Consider the following 24,398-nt stretch of genomic DNA (forward strand, 5'->3'; position numbering starts at 1 on the left):
CATTCCATTCCATTCCTTTTCGTTCCATTCCATTCCATTCCATTCCATTCCATTCCATTCCATTCCATTCCGTTCTACTCGGGTTGATTCCATTCTATTCCATTCCATTCCATTCCATTCCATTCCATTCCATTCCATTCCATTCCATTCGATTCCATTCCTTTCCATTCCATTCCATTCCATTCCATTCCACTCCACTCCACTCCACTCCACTCCACTCCACTCCACTCTGGTTGATTCCATTCCATTCCATTCGATTCCATTCCATTCCATTCCATTCCATTCCATTCCATTCCATTCCAATCCATTCCATTCTACACGGGTTGATTCCATTCCATTCCATTCCATTCCACTCCATTCCATTCCATTCCATTCGATTCCATTCCATTCCATTCCATTCCATTCCATTCCATTCCATTCCATTCCAATCCATTCCATTCTACTCGGTTTGATTCCATTCCATTCCATTCCAATCCATTCCATTCCATTCCATTCCATTCGGTTCCATTCGATTCCATTCCATTCCATTTCACTCCGTTCCGTTCCGTTCAGTTCCGTTCTACTCCGGTTCGTTCCATTCCGTTCCATTCCATTCCATTCCATTCTAATCGGGTTGATTGCATTCTTTTCCACTCCATTCCATTCGATTCCATTCGATTCCATTCTATTCCATTCCATTCTATTCCATTGAATTCCATTCCATTCCATTCCATTCCATTCCATTCCATTCCATTCCATTCCATTCCATTCTACACGGGTTGATTCCATTCCATTCCATTCCATTCCATTAAATTCCATTCCATTCCATTCCATTCCGTTCTACTCGGGTTGATTCCATTCCATTCCATTCCATTCCATTCCATTCCATTCCATTCCATTCCATTCCATTCCATTCCATTCCGTTCTACTCGGGTTGATTCCATTCCATTCCATTCCATTCCTTTCCATTCCATTCCATTCCATTCCATTCCGATCCATTGCATTCTACTCGGGTTGATTCCATTCCATTCCATTCCATTCCATTCCATTCCATTCCATTCCATTCCATTCCATTGAATTCCATTCCATTCTATTCCGTTCGGTTCCGTTCCATTCCCTTCCGTTCCGTTCCGTTCCGTTCTACTCGGGTTGATTCCATTCCATTCCATTCCATTCCATTCCATTCCATTCCATTCCAGTCCATTCCATTCCATTCGATTCCATTCGATTCCATTCGATTCGAGTCCATTCCATTTCATTCCATTCCATTCCATTCCATTCCGTTCTACTCGGGTTCATTCTATTACATTCCGTTCCGTTCCGTTCCGTTCCATTCCGTTCTGTTCCATTCCGTTCCATTCCATTCCATTCCATTCCATTCCGTTCTACTCGGGTTGATTCCGTTCCATTCCGTTCCGTTCCGTTCCGTTCCGTTCCGTTGCGTTCCATTCCCTTGCGTTCCGTTCCGTTCCGTTCCATTCTATTCCATTCCATTCCATTCCATTCCATTCCATTCCATTCCATTCCGTTCTACTCGGGTTGATTCCATTCTATTCCATTCCATTCCATTCGATTCCATTCAATTCCATTCGATTCCATTCCATTCCATTCCATTCAATTCCTTTCCATTCCATTCTATTCCATTGCATTCCATTCCATTGCATTCCATTCCATTCCATTGCATTCCATTCCGTTCTACTCGGGTTGGTTCCATTCCATTCCATTCCATTCCATTCCATTCCATTCCATTCCATTCCATTCGATTCCATTCGATTCGATTCGATTCAATTCGATTCCATTCCATTCCATTCCATTTCTTTCCATTCCATTCCATTCGATTCCATTCGATTCCATTCCATTGCATTTCACTCTATTCCATTCCATTCCATTCCGTTCCGTTCCGTTCTGTTCCACTCTACTCGGGTTCGTTCTATTCCATTCCATTCCATTCCCTTCCATTCCATTGCATTCCATTCCATTCCGTTCTACTCGGGTTGATTCCATTCTATTCCATTCCATTCCATTCCATTCCATTCCATTCCATTCCATTCTATTCCATTGAATTCCATTCCATTCCATTCCTTTCCATTCCATTCCATTCCATTCCATTCCATTCCATTCCATTCCATTCCGTTCTACTCGGGTTGATTCCATTCCATTCCATTCCATTCCATTCCATTCCATTCCATTCCATTCCATTCCATTCCATTCCATTCGATTCCATTCGATTCCATTCGATTCGATTCGATTCGATTCCATTCCATTCCATTCCATTCCATTCCATTCGGTTCCATTTGATTCCATTCCATTCCATTTCACTCCGTTCCGTTCCGTTCCGTTCCGTTCCATTCCGTTAAGTTCCATTCTACTCGGGTTGACTCCATTCTATTCCACTCCATTCCATTCGATTCCATTCGATTCCATTCGATTCAACTCCATTCCATTCCATTCCATTCCATTCCATTCCATTCCATTCTATTCCATTTAATTCCATTCCATTCCATTCCATTCCATTGCATTCCATTCCATTCCATTCCATTCCATTCGATTCCATTCCATTCCATTCCATTCTATTCCATTGAATTCCATTCCATTCCATTCCATCCCAAACCATTCCATTCTACACGGGTTGATTCCATTCCATTCCATTCCATTCCATTCCATTCGATTCCATTCGATTCAATTCGATTCGATTCGATTCGATTCCATTCCATTCCATTCCATTCCATTCCATTCCATTCCATTCCATTCCATTCCATTCCAATCCATTCCATTCTACACGGGTTGATTCCATTCCATTCCATTCCATTCCATTCCACTCCATTCCATTCCATTCCATTCGATTCCATTCCATTCCGTTCCATTCCATTCCATTCCATTCCATTCCATTCCAATCCATTCCATTCTACTCGGGTTGATTCCATTCCATTCCATTCCAATCCATTCCATTCCATTCCATTCCATTCGGTACCATTCGATTCCATTCCATTCCATTTCACTCCGTTCCGTTCCATTCTGTTCCGTTCTACTCCAGTTCGTTCCATTCCGTTCCATTCCATTCCATTCCATTCTAATCGGGTTGATTGCATTCTTTTCCACTCCATTCCATTCGATTCCATTCGATTCCATTCGATTCCATTCCATTCCATTCCATTCTATTCCATTGAATTCCATTCCATTCCATTCCATTCCATTCCATTCCATTCCATTCCATTCCATGCAATTCCATTCCATTCCATTCTATTCCATTGAATTCCATTCCATTCCATTCCATTCCAATCCATTCCATTCTACACGGGTTGATTCCATTCCATTCCATTCCATTCCATTAAATTCCATTCCATTCCATTCCATTCCGTTCTACTCGGGTTGATTCCATTCCATTCCATTCCATTCCATTCCATTCCATTCCATTCCATTCCATTCCATTCCATTCCGTTCTACTCGGGTTGATTCCATTCCATTCCATTCCATTCCTTTCCATTCCATTCCATTCCATTCCATTCCGATCCATTCCATTCTACTCGGGTTGATTCCATTCCATTCCATTCCATTCCATTCTATTCCATTGAATTCCATTCCATTCCATTCCGTTCCGTTCCGTTCCATTCCGTTCCGTACCGTTCCGTTCCGTTCTACTCGGGTTGATTCCATTCCATTCCATTCCATTGCATTCCATTCCATTCCAGTCCATTCCATTCCATTCGATTCCATTCGATTCCATTCGATTCGATTCCATTCCATTTCATTCCATTCCATTCCATTCCATTCCGTTCTACTCAGGTTCATTCCATTCCATTCCGTTCCGTTCCGTTCCGTTGCATTCCGTTCTGTTCCATTCCGTTCCATTCCATTCCATTCCATTCCATTCCTTTCTACTTGGGTTGATTCCGTTCCATTCCGTTCCGTTCCGTTCCGTTCCGTTGCGTTCCATTCCGTTGCGTTCCGTTCCGTTCCGTTCCATTCCATTCCATTCCATTCAATTCCATTCCATTCCGTTCTACTCGGGTTGATTCCATTCTATTCCATTCCATTCCATTCCATTCCATTCCATTCCATTCCATTCCATTCCATTCCATTCGATTCGATTCGATTCAATTCGATTCCATTCCATTCTATTTCACTCTATTCCATTCCATTCCGTTCCGTTCCGTTCCGTTCTGTTCCACTCTACTCGGGTTCGTTCTATTCCATTCCATTCCATTCCCTTCCATTCCATTCCATTCCATTCCATTCCATTCAGTTCTACTCGGGTTGATTCCATTCTATTCCATTCCATTCCATTCGATTCCATTCGATTCCATTCGATTCCATTCCATTCCATTCCATTCCATTCCATTCCATTCCATTCCATTCCATTCCATTCTATTCCATTGAATTCCATTCCATTCCATTCCTTTCCATTCCATTCCATTACATTCCATTCCATTCCATTCCGTTCTACTCGGGTTGATTCCATTCCATTCCATTCCATTCCATTCCATTGCATTCCATTCCATTCCATTCCAATCCATTCCATTCGATTCCATTCGATTCCATTCGATTCGATTCTATTCTATTCCATTCCATTCCATTCCATTCCATTCCATTCGGTTCCATTCGATTCTATTCCATTCCATTTCACTCCGTTCCGTTCCGTTCCGTTCCGTTCCATTCCGTTCAGTTCCATTCTACTCGGGTTGACTCCATTCTATTCCACTCCATTCCATTCGATTCCATGCGATTCCATTCGATTCCATTCCATTCCATTCCATTCCATTCCATTCCATTCCATTCAACTCCATTCCATTCTATTCCATTGAATTCCATTCCATTCCATTCCATTCCATTCCATTCCATTCCATTCCATTCCATTCCATTCCATTCTATTCCATTGAATTCCGTTCCATTCCATTCCATCCCAATCCATTCCATTCTACACGGGTTGATTCCATTCCATTCCATTCCATTCCATTCCATTCCATTCGATTCCATTCGATTCAATTCGATTCGATTCGATTCGATTCCATTCCATTCCATTCCATTCCATTCCATTCCATTCCATTCCATTCGATTCCATTCCATTCCATTTCACTCCATTCCGTTCCGTTCCGTTCCGTTCCGTTCCGTTCCGTTGCGTTCCATTCCATTCCATTCCATTCCATTCCATTCCGTTCTACTCGGGTTGATTCCATTCTATTCCATTCCATTCCATTCGATTCCATTCAATTCCATTCGATTCCATTCCATTCCATTCCATTCAATTCCATTCCATTCCATTCTATTCCATTGCATTCCATTCCATTGCATTCCATTCCATTCCATTGCATTCCATTGCGTTCTACTCGGGTTGATTCCATTCAATTCCATTCCATTCCATTCCATTCCATTCCATTCGATTCCATTCGATACGATTCGATTCAATTCGATTCCATTCCATTCCATTCCATTTCTTTCCATTCCATTCCATTCGATTCCATTCGATTCCATTCCGTTCCATTTCACTCTATTCCATTCCATTCCGTTCCGTTCCGTTCCGTTCTATTCCACTCTACTCGGGTTCGTTCTATTCCATTCCATTCCATTCCCTTCCATTCCATTAGGTTCAATTCGATTCGATTCGATTCGATTCCATTCCATTCCATTCCATTCCATTCCATTCGATTCCATTCCATTCCATTCCATTCCATTCCATTCCATTCCATTCCATTCCAATCCATTCCATTCTACACGGGTTGATTCCATTCCATTCCATTCCATTCCATTCCACTCCATTCCATTCCATTCCATTCGATTCCATTCCATTCCATTCCATTCCATTCCATTCCATTCCATTCCATTCCATTCCAATCCATTCCATTCTACTCGGGTTGATTCCATTCCATTCCATTCCAATCCATTCCACTCCATTCCATTTCTTTCGGTTCCATTCGATTCCATTCCATTCCATTTCACTCCGTTCCGTTCCGTTCAGTTCCGTTCTACTCCGGTTCGTTCCATTCCGTTCCATTCCATTCCATTCCATTCTAATCGGGTTGATTGCATTCTTTTCCACTCCATTCCATTCGATTCCATTCGATTCCATTCGATTCCATTCCATTCCATTCCATTCTATTCCATTGAATTCCATTCCATTCCATTCCATTCCATTCCATTCCATTCCATTCCATTCCATTCTATTCCATTGAATTCCATTCCATTCCATTCCATTCCAATCCATTCCATTCTACACGGGTTGATTCCATTCCATTCCATTCCATTCCATTAAATTCCATTCCATTCCATTCCATTCCGTTCTACTCGGGTTGATTCCATTCCATTCCATTCCATTCCATTCCATTCCATTCCATTCCATTCCATTCCATTCCATTCCATTCCATTCCATTCCGTTCTACTCGGTTTGATTCCTTTCCATTCCATTCCATTGCTTTCCATTCCATTCCATTCCATTCCATTCCGATCCATTCCATTCTACTCGGGTTGATTCCATTGCATTCCATTCCATTCCATTCCATTCCATTGTATTCCATTCCATTCCATTCCGTTCCGTTCCGTTCCATTCCGTTCCGTTCCGTTCCGTTCAGTTCTACTCGGGTTGATTCCATTCCATTCCATTCCATTCCATTCCACTCCAGTCCATTCCATTCCATTCGATTCCATTCGATTCCATTCGATTCGATTCCATTCCATTTCATTCCATTCCATTCCATTCCATTCCGTTCCACTCGGGTTCATTCCATTCCATTCCGTTCCGTTCCGTTCCGTTCCATTCCGTTCTGTTCCATTCCGTTCCATTCCATTCCATTCCATTCCATTCCGTTCTACTCGGGTTGATTCCGTTCCATTCCGTTCCGTTCCGTTCCGTTCCGTTGCGTTCCATTCCGTTGCGTTCCGTTCCGTTCCGTTCCATTCCATTCCATTCCATTCCATTCCATTCCATTCCATTCCATTCCATTCCATTCCATTCCGTTCTACTCGGGTTGATTCCATTCTATTCCATTCCATTCTATTCGATTCCATTCAATTCCATTCGATTCCATTCCATTCCATTCCATTCCTTTCCATTCCATTCCATTCTATTCCATTGCATTCCATTCCATTGCCTTCCATTCCATTCCATTGCATTCCATTCCGTTCTACTCGGGTTGATTCCATTCAATTCCATTCCATTCCATTCCATTCCATTCCATTCCATTCCATTCGATTCGATTCGATTCAATTCGACTCCATTCCATTCCATTCCATTTCTTTCCATTCCATTCCATTCGATTCCATTCGATTCCATTCCATTCCATTTCACTCTATTCCATTCCATTCCGTTCCGTTCCGTTCCGTTCTATTCCACTCTACTCGGGTTCGTTCTATTCCATTCCATTCCATTCCCTTCCATTCCATTCCATTCCATTCCATTCCGTTCTACTCGGGTTGATTCCATTCTATTCAATTCCATTCCATTCGATTCCATTCGATTCCATTCGATTCCATTCCATTCCATTCCATTCCATTCCATTCCATTCCATTCCATTCCATTCCATTCTATTCCATTGAATTCCATTCCATTCCATTCCTTTCCATTCCATTCCATTCCATTCCATTCCATTCCATTCCATTCCGTTCTACTCGGGTTGATTCCATTCCATTCCATTCCATTCCATTCCATTGCATTCCATTCCATTCCATCCCATTCCATTCCATTCGATTCCATTCGATTCCATTCGATTCGATTCGATTCGATTCCATTCCATTCCATTCCATTCCATTCCATTCGGTTCCATTCGATTCTATTCCATTCCATTTCACTCCGTTCCGTTCCGTTCCGTTCCGTTCCATTCCGTTCAGTTCCATTCTACTCGGGTTGACTCCATTCTATTCCACTCCATTCCATTCGATTCCATTCGATTCCATTCGATTCCATTCCATTCCATTCCATTCCATTCCATTCCATTCCATTCCATTCAATGCCATTCCATTCTATTCCATTGAATTCCATTCCATTCCATTCCATTCCATTCCATTCCATTCCATTCCATTCCATTCCATTCCATTCCATTCCATTGAATTCCATTCCATTCCATTCCATCCCAATCCATTCCATTCTACACGGGTTGATTCCATTCCATTCCATTCCATTCCATTCCATTCCATTCTATTCCATTGAATTCCATTCCATTCCATTCCATTCCAATCCATTCCATTCTACACGGGTTGATTCCATTCCATTCCATTCCATTCCATTAAATTCCATTCCATTCCATTCCATTCCGTTCTACTCGGGTTGATTCCATTCCATTCCATTCCATTCCATTCCATTCCATTCCATTCCATTCCATTCCATTCCATTCCATTCCATTCCGTTCTACTCGGTTTGATTCCTTTCCATTCCATTCCATTGCTTTCCATTCCATTCCATTCCATTCCATTCCGATCCATTCCATTCTACTCGGGTTGATTCCATTGCATTCCATTCCATTCCATTCCATTCCATTGTATTCCATTCCATTCCATTCCGTTCCGTTCCGTTCCATTCCGTTCCGTTCCGTTCCGTTCAGTTCTACTCGGGTTGATTCCATTCCATTCCATTCCATTCCATTCCACTCCAGTCCATTCCATTCCATTCGATTCCATTCGATTCCATTCGATTCGATTCCGTTCCATTTCATTCCATTCCATTCCATTCCATTCCGTTCCACTCGGGTTCATTCCATTCCATTCCGTTCCGTTCCGTTCCGTTCCATTCCGTTCTGTTCCATTCCGTTCCATTCCATTCCATTCCATTCCATTCCGTTCTACTCGGGTTGATTCCGTTCCATTCCGTTCCGTTCCGTTCCGTTCCGTTGCGTTCCATTCCGTTGCGTTCCGTTCCGTTCCATTCCATTCCATTCCATTCCATTCCATTCCATTCCATTCCATTCCATTCCATTCCATTCCATTCCATTCCATTCCATTCCGTTCTACTCGGGTTGATTCCATTCTATTCCATTCCATTCCATTCGATTCCATTCAATTCCATTCGATTCCATTCCATTCCATTCCATTCCATTCCATTCCATTCCATTCCATTGCATTCCATTCCATTGCATTCCATTCCATTCCATTGCATTCCATTCCGTTCTACTCGGGTTGATTCCATTCAATTCCATTCCATTCCATTCCATTCCATTCCATTCGATTCCATTCGATTCGATTCGATTCAATTCGACTCCATTCCATTCCATTCCATTTCTTTCCATTCCATTCCATTCGATTCCATTCGATTCCATTCCATTCCATTTCACTCTATTCCATTCCATTCCGTTCCGTTCCGTTCCGTTCTGTTCCACTCTACTCGGGTTCGTTCTATTCCATTCCATTCCATTCCCTTCCATTCCATTCCATTCCATTCCATTCCGTTCTACTCGGGTTGATTCCATTCTATTCCATTCCATTCCATTCGATTCCATTCGATTCCATTCGATTCCATTCCATTCCATTCCATTCCATTCCATTCCATTCCATTCCATTCCATTCTATTCCATTGAATTCCATTCCATTCCATTCCTTTCCATTCCATTCCATTCCATTCCATTCCATTCCATTCCGTTCTACTCGGGTTGATTCCATTCCATTCCATTCCATTCCATTCCATTGCATTCCATTCCATTCCATTCCATTCCATTCCATTCGATTCCATTCGATTCCATTCGATTCGATTCGATTCGATTCCATTCCATTCCATTCCATTCCATTCCATTCGGTTCCATTCGATTCTATTCCATTCCATTTCACTCCGTTCCGTTCCGTTCCGTTCCGTTCCATTCCGTTCAGTTCCATTCTACTCGGGTTGACTCCGTTCTATTCCACTCCATTCCATTCGATTCCATTCGATTCCATTCGATTCCATTCCATTCCATTCCATTCCATTCCATTCCATTCAATTCCATTCCATTCTATTCCATTGAATTCCATTCCATTCCATTCCATTCCATTCCATTCCATTCCATTCCATTCCATTCCATTCCATTGAATTCCATTCCATTCCATTACATTCCATTCTATTCCATTGAATTCCATTCCATTCCATTCCTTTCCGTTCCATTCCATTCCATTCCATTCCATTCCATTCTATTCCATTGAATTCCATTCCATTCCATTCCATTCCATTCCATTCCATTCCATTCCATTCCATTCCATTCCATTCCATTCCATTCCATTCCATTCTATTCCATGGAATTCCATTCCATTCCATTCCATCCCAAACCATTCCATTCTACACGGGTTGATTCCATTCCATTCCATTCCATTCCATTCCATTCGATTCCATTCGATTCAATTCGATTCGATTCGATTCGATTCCATTCCATTCCATTCCATTCCATTCGATTCCATTCCATTCCATTCCATTCCATTCCATTCCATTCCATTCCAATCCATTCCATTCTACACGGGTTGATTCCATTCCATTCCATTCCATTCTATTCCACTCCATTCCATTCCATTCCATTCCATTCCATTCCATTCCATTCCATTCCATTCCATTCCATTCCAATCCATTCCATTCTACTCGGGTTGATTCCATTCCATTCCATTCCAATCCATTCCATTCCATTCCATTCCATTCGGTTCCATTCGATTCCATTCCATTCCATTTCACTCCGTTCCGTTCCGTTCAGTTCCGTTCTACTCCAGTTCGTTCCATTCCTTTCCATTCCATTCCATTCCATTCTAATCGGGTTGATTGCATTCTTTTCCACTCCATTCCATTCGATTCCATTCGATTCCATTCGATTCCATTTAATTCCATTCCATTCTATTCCATTGAATTCCATTGAATTCCATTCCATTCCATTCCATTCCATTCCATTCCATTCCATTCAATTCCATTCCATTCCATTCTATTCCATTGAATTCCATTCCATTCCATTCCATTCCAATCCATTCCATTCTACACGGGTTGATTCCATTCCATTCCATTCCATTCCATTCCATTCCATTCCATTCCATTCCATTCCATTCCATTCCGTTCTACTCGGGTTGATTCCATTCCATTCCATTCCATTCCTTTCCATTCCATTCCATTCCATTCCATTCCGATCCATTCCATTCTACTCGGGTTGATTCCATTCCATTCCATTCCATTCCATTCCATTCCATTGAATTCCATTCCATTCCATTCCGTTCCGTTCCGTTCCATTCCATTCCATACCGTTCCGTTCCGTTCTACTCGGTTTGATTCCATTCCATTCCATTCCATTGCATTCCATTCCATTCCAGTCCATTCCATTCCATTCGATTCCATTCGATTCCATTCGATTCGATTCCATTAAATTTCATTCCATTCCATTCCATTCCATTCCGTTCTACTCAGGTTCATTCCATTCCATTCCGTTCCGTTCCGTTCCGTTCCATTCCGTTCTGTTCCATTCCGTTCCATTCCATTCCATTCCATTCCATTCCGTTCTACTCGGGTTGATTCCGTTCCATTCCGTTCCGTTCCGTTCCGTTCCGTTCCGTTCCGTTGCGTTCCATTCCGTTGCGTTCCGTTCCGTTCCGTTCCATTCCATTCCATTCCATTCCATTCCATTCCATTCCATTCCATTCCATTCCATTCCATTCCGTTCTACTCGGGTTGATTCCATTCTATTCCATTCCATTCCATTCGATTCCATTCAATTCCATTCGATTCCATTCCATTCCATTCCATTCAATTCCATTCCATTCCATTCTATTCCATTGCATTCCATTCCATTGCATTCCATTCCATTCCATTGCATTCCATTCCGTTCTACTCGGGTTGATTCCATTCAATTCCATTCCATTCCATTCCATTCCATTCCATTCCATTCCATTCGATTCCATTCGATTCCATTCGATTCGATTCGATTCAATTCGATTCCATTCCATTCCATTCCATTTCTTTCCACTCCATTCCATTCGAATCCATTCGATTCCATTCCATTCCATTTCACTCTATTCCATTCCATTCCGTTCCGTTCCGTTCCGTTCTGTTCCACTCTACTCGGGTTCGTTCTATTCCATTCCATTCCATTCCCTTCCATTCCATTCCATTCCATTCCATTCCGTTCTACTCGGGTTGATTCCATTCTATTCCATTCCATTCCATTCGATTCCATTCGATTCCATTCGATTCCATTCCATTCCATTCCATTTCATTCCATTCCATTCCATTCCATTCTATTCCATTGAATTCCATTCCATTCCATTCCTTTCCATTCCATTCCATTCCATTCCATTCCATTCCATTCCATTCCATTCCGTTCTACTCCGGTTGATTCCATTCCATTCCATTCCATTCCATTCCATTCCACTCCATTCCATTCCATTCGATTCCATTCGATTCCATTCGATTCCATTCGATTCGATTCGATTCGATTCCATTCCATTCCATTCCATTCCATTCCATTCGGTTCCATTCGATTCCATTCCATTCCATTTCACTCCGTTCCGTTCCGTTCCGTTCCGTTCCATTCTGTTCAGTTCAATTCTACTCGGGTTGACTCCATTCTATTCCACTCCATTCCATTCGATTCCATTGGATTCCATTCGATTCCATTCCATTCCATTCCATTCCATTCCATTCCATTCCATTCCATTCCATTCCATTCCATTCCATTCTATTCCATTGAATTCCATTCCATTCCATTCCATTCCATTCCATTCCATTCCATTCCATTCCATTCGATTCCATTCCATTCCATTCCATTCTATTCCATTGAATTCCATTCCATTCCATTCCATCCCAATCCATTCCATTCTACACGGGTTGATTCCATTCCATTCCATTCCATTCCATTCCATTCGATTCCATTCGATTCAATTCGATTCGATTCGATTCGATTCCATTCCATTCCATTCCATTCCATTCCATTCCATTCGATTCCATTCCATTCCATTCCATTCCATTCCATTCCATTCCAATCCATTCCATTCTACACGGGTTGATTCCATTCCTTTCCATTCCATTCCATTCCACTCCATTCCATTCCATTACATTCCATTCCATTCCATTCCATTCCATTCCATTCCATTCCATTCCAATCCATTCCATTCTACTCGGGTTGATTCCATTCCATTCCATTCCAATCCATTCCATTCCATTCCATTCCTTTCGGTTCCATTCGATTCCATTCCATTCCATTTCACTCCGTTCCGTTCAGTTCAGTTCCGTTCTACTCCGGTTCGTTCCATTCCGTTCCATTCCATTCCATTCCATTCTAATCGGGTTGATTGCATTCTTTTCCACTCCATTCCATTCGATTCCATTCGATTCCATTCGATTCCATTCCATTCCATTCCATTCTATTCCATAGAATTCCATTCCATTCCATTCCATTCCATTCCATTCCATTCCATTCCATTCCATTCAATTCCATTCCATTCCATTCTATTCCATTGAATTCCATTCCATTCCATTCCATTCCAATCCATTCCATTCTACACGGGTTGATTCCATTCCATTCCATTCCATTTCATTAAATTCCATTCCATTCCATTCCATTCCGTTCTACTCGGGTTGATTCCATTCCATTCCATTCCATTCCATTCCCTTCCATTCCATTCCATTCCGTTCTACTCGGTTTGATTCCTTTCCATTCCATTCCATTCCTTTCCATTCCATTCCATTCCATTCCATTCCGATCCATTCCATTCTACTCGGGTTGATTCCATTGCATTCCATTCCATTCCATTCCATTCCATTGAATTCCATTCCATTCCATTCCATTCCGTTCCGTTCCGTTCCATTCCGTTCCGTTCCGTTCCGTTCCGTTCTACTCGGGTTGATTCCATTCCATTCCATTCCATTCCATTCCATTCCAGTCCATTCCATTCCATTCGATTCCATTCGATTCCGTTCGATTCGATTCCATTCCATTTCATTCCATTCCATTCCATTCCATTCTGTTCTACTCGGGTTCATTCCATTCCATTCCGTTCCGTTCCGTTCCGTTCCATTCCGTTCTGTTCCATTCCGTTCCATTCCATTCCATTCCATTCCATTCCGTTCTACTCGGGTTGATTCCGTTCCATTCCGTTCCGTTCCGTTCCGTTCCGTTCCGTTCCGTTGCGTTCCATTCCGTTGCGTTCCATTCCGTTCCATTCCATTCCATTCCATTCCATTCCATTCCATTCCATTCCATTCCATTCCATTCCGTTCTACTCGGGTTGATTCCATTCTATTCCATTCCATTCCATTCGATTCCATTCAATTCCATTCGATTCCATTCCATTCCATTCCATTCAATTCCATTCCATTCCATTGTATTCCATTGCATTCCATTCCATTGCATTCCATTCCATTCCATTGCATTCCATTCCGTTCTACTCGGGTTGATTCCATTCAATTCCATTCCATTCCATTCCATTCCATTCCATTCGATTCCATTCGATTTGATTCGATTCAATTCGATTCCATTCCATTCCATTCCATTTCTTTCCATTCCATTCCATTCGATTCCATTCGATTCCATTCCATTCCATTTCACTCTATTCCATTCCATTCCGTTCCGTTCCGTTCCGTTCTGTTCCACTCTACTCGGGTTCGTTCTATTCCATTCCATTCCATTCCCTTCCATTCCATTCCATTCCATTCCATTCCGTTCTACTCGGGTTGATTCCATTCTATTCAATTCCATTCCATTCGATTCCATTCGATTCCATTCGATTCCATTCCATTCCATTCCATTCCATTCCATTCCATTCCATTCCATTCTATTCCATTGAATTCCATTCCATTCCATTGCTTTCCATTCCATTCCATTCCATTCCATTCCATTCCATTCCGTTCTACTCGGGTTGATTCCATTCCATTCCATTCCATTCCATTCGATTGCATTCCATTCCATTCCATTCCATTCCATTCCATTCCATTCCATTCCATTCGATTCCATTCGATTCGATTCGATTCGATTCCATTCCATTCCATTCCATTCCATTCCATTCGGTTCCATTCGATTCTATTCCATTCAATTTCACTCCGTTCCGTTCCGTTCCGTTCCGTTCCATTCTGTTCAGTTCCATTCTACTCGGGTTGACTCCATTCTATTCCACTCCATTCCATTCGATTCCATTCGATTCCATTCGATTCCATTCCATTCCATTCCATTCCATTCCATTCCATTCCATTCCATTCCATTCCATTCAATTCCATTCCATTCTATTCCATTGAATTCCATTCCATTCCATTCCATTCCATTCCATTCCATTCCATTCCATTCCATTCCATTCCATTCCATTCTATACCATTGAATTCCATTCCATTCCATTCCATCCCAATCCATTCCATTCTACACGGGTTGATTCCATTCCATTCCATTCCATTCCATTCCATTCCATTCGATTCCATTCGATTCAATTCGATTCGATTCGATTCGATTCCATTCCATTCCATTCCATTCCATTCCATTCGATTCCATTCGATTCCATTCCATTCCATTTCACTCCATTCCGTTCCGTTACGTTCCGTTCCGTTCCGTTGCGTTGCGTTCCGTTCCGTTCCGTTCCGTTCCGTTCCGTTCCATTCCATTCCATTCCATTCCATTCCATTCCGTTCTACTCGGGTTGATTCCATTCCATTCCATTCCGTTCCATTCCGTTCCGATCAGTTCCGTTTCGTTGCGTTGCGTTCCGTAACTTTCCGTTCCGTTCCATTCCGTTCCATTCCATTCCATTCCATTCCGTTCCATTCCATTCCATTCCGTTCTCCTCGGGTAGATTCCATTCTATTCCATTCCTTTCCATTCGATTCCATTCAATTCCATTCGATTCCATTTAATTCCATTCCATTCCATTCCATTACATTCCATTCTATTCCATTGAATTCCATTCCATTCCATTCCTTTCCGTTCCATTCCATTCCATTCCATTCCATTCCATTCCAATCCATTCCATTCCATTCCGTTCTACTCGGGTTGATTCCATTCTATTCCATTCCATTCCATTCCATTCCATTCCATTCCATTCCATTCCATTCCATTCGATTCCATTCCTTTCCATTCCGTTCCATTCCATTCCATTCCATTCCATTCCATTCCATTCCATTCGATTCCATTCCATTCCATTTCAATCCATTCCGTTCCATTCCATTCCGTTCCTTTCCGTTCCGTTCTGTTCCGTTCTACTCGGGTTCGTTCCATTCCATTCCATTCCATTCCATTCCATTCCATTCCTTTCTACTCGGGTTGATCATTCCATTCTATTCCATTCCGTTGCGTTCCGTTCCGTTCCGTTCCATTCCATTCCATTCCATTCCATTCCATTCGGTTCCATTCGATTCCATTCCATTCCATTTCACTCCGTTCCGTTCCGTTCCGTTCCGTTCCATTCCGTTCAGTTCCGTTCTATTCGGGTTCGTTCCATTCCGTTCCATTCCATTCCATTCCGTTCTACTCGGGTTGATTCCATTCTATTCCACACCATTCCATTCGATTCCATTCGATTCCATTCGATTCCATTCCATTCGATTACATTCCATTCGATTGCATTCCATTCTATTTAATTCCATTCCATTCCAATACATTCCATTCCCTTCCATTCCATTCCATTCCATTCTATTCCATTGAATTCCATTCCATTCCATTTCATTCCAATCCATTACATTCTACACGGGTTGATTCCATTCCATTCCATTCCATTCCATTCCATTCCGTTCCATTCCATTCCATTCCATTCCATTCCATTCCATTCCATTCGATTCCATTCGATTCCATTCCATTCCATTTCACTCCATTCCGTTCCATTCCGTTCCGTTCCGTTGCGTTGCGTTCCTTTCCGTTCCGTTCCGTTCCATTCCATTCCATTACGTTCTACTCGGGTTGATTCCATTCCATTCCATTCCTTTCAGTTCCGTTCCATTCCGTTCCGTTCCGTTGCGTTCCGTTCCGTTCCGTACCGTTCCGTTCCATTCCGTTCCGTTCCATTCCGTTCCATTCCGTTCCATTCCATTCCATTCCATTCCGTTCTACTCGGTTTGATTCCATTCCATTCCATTCCATTCCATTCCATTCCATTCCATTCCATTCCATTCCATTCCATTCGCTTCCATTCGATTCCATTCCATTCCATTTCACTCCGTTCCGTTCCGTTCCGTTCCATTCTGTTCAGTTCCGTTCTACTCGGGTTCGTTCCATTCCGTTCCATTCCATTCCATTCCGTTCTACTCGGGTTGATTCCATTCTATTCCACTCCAATCCATTGGATTCCATTCGATTCCATTCGATTCCATTCCATTCCATTCCATTCCATTCCATTCCATTCCATTCCATTCCATTCCATTCTATTCCAATGAATTCCATTCCATTCCATTCCATTCCATTCCATTCCATTGAATTCCATTCCATTCCATTCCATTCCATTCCAATCCATTCCGTTCTACTCGGGTTCATTCCATTCCATTCCGTTCCGTTCCGTTCCGTTCCATTCCGTTCTGTTCCATTCCGTTCCATTCCATTCCATTCCATTCCATTCCATTCCGTTCTACTCGGGTTGATTCCGTTCCATTCCGTTCCGTTCCGTTCCGTTCCGTTCCGTTCCGTTCCGTTCCGTTGCGTTCCATTCCGTTGCGTTCCGTTCCGTTCCACTCCATTCCATTCCATTCCATTCCATTCCATTCCGTTCTACTCGGGTTGATTCCATTCTATTCCATTCCATTCCATTCGATTCCATTCAATTCCATTCAATTCCATTCCATTCCATTCCATTCAATTCCATTCCATTCCGTTCTACTCGGGTTGATTCCATTCTATTCCATTCCATTCCATTCGATTCCATTCAATTCCATTCAATTCCATTCCATTCCATTCCATTCAATTCCATTCCATTCCATTCTATTCCATTGCATTCCATTCCAATGCATTCCATTCCATTCCATTGCATTCCATTCCGTTCTACTCGGGTTGATTCCATTCAATTCCATTCCATTCCATTCCATTCCATTCCATTCCATTCCATTCCATTCCATTCGATTCCATTCGATTCGATTCGATTCAATTCGATTCCATTCCATTCCATTCCATTTCTTTCCATTCCATTCCATTCGATTCCATTCGATTCCATTCCATTCCATTTCACTCTATTCCATTCCATTCCGTTCCATTCCGTTCCGTTCTGTTCCACTCTACTCGGGTTCGTTCTATTCCATTCCATTCCATTCCCTTCCATTCCATTCCATTCCATTCCATTCCGTTCTACTCGGGATGATTCCATTCTATTCCATTCCATTCCATTCGATTCCATTCGATTCCATTCGATTCCATTCCATTCCATTCCATTCCATTCCATTCCATTCCATTCCATTCCATTCCATTCCATTCGGTTCCATTCGATTCGATTCGACTCGATTCCATTCCATTCCATTCCATTCCATTCCATTCCATTCGGTTCCATTCGATTCCATTCCATTCCATTTCACTCCGTTCCGTTCCGTTCCGTTCCGTTCCATTCCGTTCAGTTCCATTCTACTCGGGTTGACTCCGTTCTATTCCACTCCATTCCATTCGATTCCATTCGATTCCATTCGATTCCATTCCATTCCATTCCATTCCATTCCATTCCATTCCATTCCATTCCATTCTATTCCATTGAATTCCATTCCATTCCATTCCATTCCATTCCATTCCATTCCATTCCATTCCATTCCATTCCATTCCATTCCATTCCATTCTATTCCATTGAATTCCATTCCATTCCATTCCATCCCAATCCATTCCATTCTACACGGGTTGATTCCATTCCATTCCATTCCATTCCATTCCATTCCATTCCATTCGATTCCATTCGATTCAATTCGATTCGATTCGATTCGATTCCATTCCATTCCATTCCATTCCATTCCATTCGATTCCATTCGATTCCATTCCATTCCATTTCACTCCATTCCGTTCCGTTACGTTCCGTTCCGTTCCGTTGCGTTGCGTTCCGTTCCGTTCCGTTCCGTTCCGTTCCGTTCCATTCCATTCCATTCCATTCCATTCCGTTCTACTCGGGTTGATTCCATTCCATTCCATTCCGTTCCATTCCGTTCCGATCCGTTCCGTTCCGTTGCGTTGCGTTCCGTAACTTTCCGTTCCGTTCCATTCCGTTCCATTCCATTCCATTCCATTCCGTTCCATTCCATTCCATTCCATTCCGTTCTCCTCGGGTAGATTCCATACTATTCCATTCCATTCCATTCGATTCCATTCAATTCCATTCGATTCCATTTAATTCCATTCCATTCCATTCCATTACATTCCATTCTATTCCATTGAATTCCATTCCATTCCATTCCTTTCCGTTCCATTCCATTCCATTCCATTCCATTCCATTCCATTCCTTTCCATTCCATTCCATTCCGTTCTACTCGGGTTGATTCCATTCTATTCCATTCCATTCCATTCCATTCCATTCCATTCCATTCCATTCCATTCCATTCCATTCCATTCCATTCGATTCCATTCCTTTCCATTCCATTCCATTCCATTCCATTCCATTCCATTCCATTCCATTCCATTCGATTCCATTCCATTCCATTTCAATCCATTCCGTTCCGTTCCATTCCGTTCCTTTCCGTTCCGTTCTGTTCCGTTCTACTCGGGTTCTTTCCATTCCATTCCATTCCATTCCATTCCATTCCGTTCTACTCGGGTTGATCATTCCATTCTATTCCATTCCGTTGCGTTCCGTTCCATTCCGTTCCATTCCATTCCATTCCATTCCATTCCATTCCATTCCATTCGGTTCCATTCGATTCCATTCCATTCCATTTCACTCCGTTCCGTTCCGTTCCGTTCCGTTCCATTCCGTTCAGTTCCGTTCTATTCGGGTTCGTTCCATTCCGTTCCATTCCATTCCATTCCGTTGTACTCGGGTTGATTCCATTCTATTCCACAGCATTCCATTCGATTCCATTCGATTCCATTCGATTCCATTCCATTCGATTACATTCCATTCGATTCCATTCCATTCCATTCCATTGAATTCCATTCCATTCCAATACATTCCATTGCCTTCCATTCCATTCCATTCAGTTCCATTCCATTCTATTCCATTGAATTCCATTCCATTCCATTTCATTCCAATCCATTACATTCTACACGGGTTGATTCCATTCCATTCCATTCCATTCCATTCCATTCCGTTCCATTCCATTCCATTCCATTCCATTCCATTCCATTCCATTCCATTCCATTTGATTCCATTCCATTCCATTTCACTCCATTCCGTTCCATTCCATTCCGTTCCGTTGCGTTGCGTTCTGTTCCGTTCCGTTCCGTTCCATTCCATTCCATTCCGTTCTACTCGGGTTGATTCCATTGCATTCCATTCCTTTCAGTTCCGTTCCATTCCGTTCCGTTCCGTTGCATTGCGTTCCGTTCCGTTCCGTTCCGTACCATTCCGTTCCGTTCCATTCCGTTCCATTCCATTCCATTCCATTCCATTCCATTCCGTTCTACTCGGGTTGATTCCATTCTATTCCATTCCATTCCATTCGATTCCATTCAAGTCCATTCGATTCCATTCCATTCCATTCTATTCCATTGAATTCCATTCCATTCCATTCCATTCCATTCCATTCCATTCCATTCCATTCGATTCGATTCCATTCGATTCCATTCGATTCCATTCGATTCCATTCCATTCCATTCCATTCCATTCCATTCCATTCCATTCCATTCTATTCCATTGAATTCCATTCCATTCCATTCCATTCCATTCCGTTCCATTCCATTCCATTCCATTCCTTTCTACTGGGGTTGATTCCATTCCATTCCATTCCATTCCATTCCATTCCATTCGATTCCATTCGATTCCATTCAATTCGATTCCATTCCATTCCATTCCATTCCATTCCATTCCGCTCTACTCGGGTTCGTTCCATTCCATTCCGTTCCGTTCCGTTCCGTTCCGTTCCGTTCCGTTGCGTTCCATTCTGTTCGGTTTGGTTCCGTACCGTTCCATTCCGTTCTGTTCCATTCCGTTCCATTCCATTCCATTCCATTCCATTCCGTTCTACTCGGGTTGATTCCGTTCCATTCCGTTCCGTTCCGTTCCGTTCCGTTCCGTTCCATTCCATTCCATTCCATTCCATACCATTCCATTCCATTCCATTCAATTCCGTTCCACTCGGGTTGATTCCATTCTATTCCATTCCATTCCATTCGATTCCATTCAATTCCATTCGATTCCATTCCATTCCATTCCATTCAATTCCATTCCATTCCATTCTATTCCATTGCATTCCATTCCATTGCATTCCATTCCATTCCATTGCATTCCATTCCGTTCAACTCGGGTTGATTCCATTCAATTCCATTCCATTCCATTCCATTCCATTCCATTCCATTCCATTCCATTCGATTCCATTCGATTCGATTCGATTCAATTCGATTCCATTCCATTCCATTCCATTTCTTTCCACTCCATTCCATTCGATTCCATTCGATTCCATTCCATTCCATTTCACTCTATTCCATTCCATTCCGTTCCGTTCCGTTCCGTTCTGTTCCACTCTACTCGGGTTCGTTCTATTCCATTCCATTCCATTCCCTTCCATTCCATTCCATTCCATTCCATTCCGTTCTACTCGGGTTGATTCCATTCTATTCCATGCCATTCCATTCGATTCCATTCGATTCCATTCGATTCCATTCCATTCCATTCCATTCCATTCCATTCCATTCCATTCCATTCCATTCTATTCCATTGAATTCCATTCCATTCCATTCCTTTCCATTCCATTCCATTCCATTCCATTCCATTCCATTCCATTCCATTCCGTTCTACTCGGGTTGATTCCATTCAATTCCATTCCATTCCATTCCATTCCATTCCATTCCATTCCATTCCATTCCATTCGATTCCATTCGATTCCATTCGATTCGATTCGATTCGATTCCATTCCATTCCATTTCACTCCGTTCCGTTCCGTTCCGTTCCATTCTGTTCAGTTCCATTCTACTCGGGTTGACTCCATTCTATTCCACTCCATTCCATTCGATTCCATTCGATTCCATTCGATTCCATTCCAGTCCATTCCATTCCATTCCATTCCATTCCATTCCATTCTATTCCATTGAATTCCATTCCATTCCATTCCATTCCATTCCATTCCATTCCATTCCATTCCATTCCATTCCATTCGATTCCATTCCATTCCATTCCATTCTATTCCATTGAATTCCATTCCATTCCATTCCATCCCAATCCATTCCATTCTACACGGGTTGATTCCATTCCATTCCATTCCATTCCATTCCATTCGATTCCATTCGGTTCAATTCGATTCGATTCGATTCGATTCGATTCCATTCCATTCCATTCCATTCCATTCGATTCCATTCCATTCCATTCCATTCCATTCCATTCCATTCCATTCCATTCCATTCCATTCCATTCCTTTCCAATCCATTCCATTCTACACGGGTTGATTCCATTCCATTCCATTCCATTCCATTCCACTCCATTCCATTCCATTCCATTCGATTCCATTCCATTCCATTCCATTCCATTCCATTCCATTCCAATCCATTCCATTCTACTCGGGTTGATTCCATTCCATTCCATTCCAATCCATTCCACTCCATTCCATTCCTTTCGGTTCCATTCGATTCCATTCCATTCCATTTCACTCCGTTCCGTTCCGTTCAGTTCCGTTCTACTCCGGTTCGTTCCATTCCGTTCCATTCCATTCCATTCCATTCTAATCGGGTTGATTGCATTCTTTTCCACTCCATTCCATTCGATTCCATTCGATTCCATTCGATTCCATTCCATTCCATTCCATTCTATTCCATTGAATTCCATTCCATTCCATTCCATTCCATTCCATTCCATTCCATTCCATTCCATTCCATTCCATTCCATTCTATTCCATTGAATTCCATTCCATTCCATTCCATTCCAATCCATTCCATTCTACACGGGTTGATTCCATTCCATTCCATTCCATTCCATTAAATTCCATTCCATTCCATTCCATTCCGTTCTACTCGGGTTGATTCCATTCCATTCCATTCCATTCCATTCCATTCCATTCCATTCCATTCCATTCCATTCCATTCCGTTCTACTCGGTTTGATTCCTTTCCATTCCATTCCATTGCTTTCCATTCCATTCCATTCCATTCCATTCCGATCCATTCCATTCTACTCGGGTTGATTCCATTGCATTCCATTCCATTCCATTCCATTCCATTCCATTGTATTCCATTCCATTCCATTCCGTTCCGTTCCGTTCCATTCCGTTCCGTTCCGTTCCGTTCAGTTCTACTCGGGTTGATTCCATTCCATTCCATTCCATTCCGTTCCGTTCCGTTCCATTCCGTTCCGTTCCGTTCCGTTCAGTTCTACTCGGGTTGATTCCATTCCATTCCATTCCATTCCATTCCACTCCAGTCCATTCCATTCCATTCGATTCCATTCGATTCCATTCGATTCGATTCCATTCCATTTCATTCCATTCCATTCCATTCCATTCCGTTCCACTCGGGTTCATTCCATTCCATTCGGTTCCGTTCCGTTCCGTTCCATTCCGTTCTGTTCCATTCCGTTCCATTCCATTCCATTCCATTCCATTCCGTTCTACTCGGGTTGATTCCGTTCCATTCCGTTCCGTTCCGTTCCGTTCCGTTGCGTTCCATTCCGTTGCGTTCCGTTCCGTTCCGTTCCATTCCATTCCATTCCATTCCATTCCATTCCATTCCATTCCATTCCGTTCTACTCGGGTTGATTCCATTCTATTCCATTCCATTCCATTCGATTCCATTCAATTCCATTCGATTCCATTCCATTCCATTCCATTCAATTCCATTCCATTCCATTCTATTCCATTGCATTCCATTCCATTCGATTCCATTCGATTCCATTCCATTCCATTTCACTCTATTCCATTCCATTCCGTTCCGTTCCGTTCCGTTCTGTTCCACTCTACTCGGGTTCGTTCTATTCCATTCCATTCCATTCCCTTCCATTCCATTCCATTCCATTCCATTCCGTTCTACTCGGGTTGATTCCATTCTATTCCATTCCATTCCATTCGATTCCATTCGATTCCATTCGATTCCATTCCATTCCATTCCATTCCATTCCATTCCATTCCATTCCATTCTATTCCATTGAATTCCATTCCATTCCATTCCTTTCCATTCGATTCCATTCCATTCCATTCCATTCCATTCCATTCCGTTCTACTCGGGTTGATTCCATTCCATTCCATTCCATTCCATTCCATTGCATTCCATTCCATTCCATTCCATTCCATTCCATTCCATTCCATTCGATTCCATTCGATTCGATTCGATTCGATTCCATTCCATTCCATTCCATTCCATTCCATTCGGTTCCATTCGATTCTATTCCATTCCATTTCACTCCGTTCCGTTCCGTTCCGTTCCGTTCCATTCCGTTCAGTTCCATTCCACTCGGGTTGACTCCATTCTATTCCACTCCATTCCATTCGATTCCATTCGA

This window comes from Gorilla gorilla, chromosome 18, assembly GCF_029281585.2.
Source record: "Gorilla gorilla gorilla isolate KB3781 chromosome 18, NHGRI_mGorGor1-v2.1_pri, whole genome shotgun sequence".
Classification (NCBI taxonomy): domain Eukaryota; kingdom Metazoa; phylum Chordata; class Mammalia; order Primates; family Hominidae; genus Gorilla; species Gorilla gorilla.